Source organism: Cebus imitator, unplaced genomic scaffold (genome assembly GCF_001604975.1).
Source record: "Cebus imitator isolate Cc_AM_T3 unplaced genomic scaffold, Cebus_imitator-1.0 Scaffold445, whole genome shotgun sequence".
In the NCBI taxonomy this organism is placed as follows: domain Eukaryota; kingdom Metazoa; phylum Chordata; class Mammalia; order Primates; family Cebidae; genus Cebus; species Cebus imitator.
This window is the reverse complement of record NW_016107760.1, coordinates 754,210-756,089: the sequence shown is the minus strand read 5'-3', so window position 1 is coordinate 756,089 and position 1,880 is coordinate 754,210. Positions and strand designations below refer to the sequence as shown.

The following is a 1,880-nucleotide window of genomic DNA, read 5'->3' as shown; positions in this document are numbered from 1 at the left end:
CACTGTAAGGTTTAAAGAATAAAATAAGCAAGAGAACTCCCTAAAACACTTGAAATAGGAAACACTGCATTGCAATAACTTTTTTTTTTTTTGAGATGGAGTCTCCCTCTGTCACCCAGGCTGGAGTGCAGTGGCGCAATCTTGGCTCACTACAACCTCCATCTCCCAGGTTCAAGCAATTCTCCTGCCTCAGCCTCCCAAGAAGCTGGGATTACAGGCATGTGCCAACATATCCAGGCTAAATTTTTGTATTTTTAGTAGAGATGGGGATTCACCATATTGGCCAGGCTGGTTTCGAACTCCTGACCTCAAGTGATCCACCCGCCTCGGCCTCCCAAAGTGCTAGGATTACAGGCGTGAGCCACCACGCATGGCTGTATAATAACTATTATAGGCACAAATTTCCTTAAGTTTCAAGAAAGTTGAAATTCGACCCTCATTATTCACAAGGACTTCAAGTAGGCCAGTTTACAAACAAGCATGAACACCCTACAAATGGCTCTTAATATGGAGTTCTTAGGATAAACGATACTTTGAACAGTCACGTGAATATCGTAAAGATGGCGATTGTATATCACTATCCGGTGAAATTGCTTGCCTTCCTTCATGATCTCTTCCGTTTTTGTTTGTTTGTTTTTCCAGCAGACAAAAGATTTTCTAAAAAGTCTGAATCGTCCAAGTCTGGCTCATCACCTGGTAAAAGCTGCAGCATCCCATAAGCAGCTAACAAGGTGATGGGCAGCCACCTTTCCAGTCCTTCTAATGCACGATCCAAACATAATTTGTGCAAGTCAGAGACAGGCAAAGTTTTCAAGTTTTCTCATTTCGTAGAACTGTGGGGTGCCAGCCAAATTTCTTTTGAAAAGAAACTTTCAGTTGCCTCTGATGGAGATCACCACAGGCTGCCCACCACCTCCGTCAAGTCGGGGTAGACTAGCAGCGGCTCGCGCAGGCAGCACAGGAAGAAAGCCGCGTCGAAGAGGCAAGTAGCGCAGCGCGAGAAAGGGGTGAGCCAGACGCTCCAGTGGTGCAGCGCCCAGATGTCGGGCGTGCCGTCGAGGTGCGCGCACAGCCCCAGGAAGTGGCACAGCCAGTGCAAGCGGGCGCGGAAGGCAGCCAGGCCCGGCTGCGGCTCGAGGGCGAGGCCGAGCTCTGATGCGGGGCCGGGCGTGGAGGTCCTGGGAGCTGTTCTATTCTTGAAGCCCACCATCCCAGAGGAGGCTTCCTGAACCCCCGTTTCTGACTGAGTGCAGAGGTTACAGCACCCCTAATGGGCCTATTTAGTGATAGAGTCCTAGTAGTCATTCCTACAGCCTGAGGCTATACCTCGTTCTTCCAGCTCTTCCACTGATTTTTGTAAGCCCTTAATTCCCTGTGTTCCATCCTTTTCTCTTCTAAATGACTAAGCAGTTTCTGTTTCTCACCACTGAACACCGACTAATGCAAGGATGAAATTAAGAGTTCTGTTTAGGACATGTAAAGATTCTGATGCCTATTGATGTCACGTATGCCTAATGTATACAGATCTGGAGTTCAGGGGTAAGACCAGGGTAAAAAGTTTATTTTTATCTATTTATTTATTTATTTTTATTTAATTTATTTATTTTCTTTTTGAGAAGGAGTCTTGCTCTGTCTCCCATACTGGAGTGCAATGGCGCAATCTCGGCTCACTGAAACCTCCACCTCCCAGGTTCAAGCGATTCTCCTGCCTCAGTCTCCCGAGTAGCTGGGAGTACAGGCACCTGCAACCACGCCTGGCTAATTTTTGTATTTTTAGTAGAGATGAGGTTGCACTATATTAGTCAGGTTGATCTTGAACTCCTGACCTCAAGTGATCCACCCATCTCGGCCTCCCAAAGAGCCAGGATTACAGGTGTGAG

The 1,880-nt window shown here is 47.3% G+C and overlaps 1 pseudogene; it reads right to left on the bottom strand.

Moving 5' to 3' along the window:
- Positions 1–443: 443 nt before the first annotated feature.
- On the bottom strand, positions 444–1,210 carry LOC108291042 (annotated as a pseudogene).
- Positions 1,211–1,880: the final 670 nt, after the last annotated feature.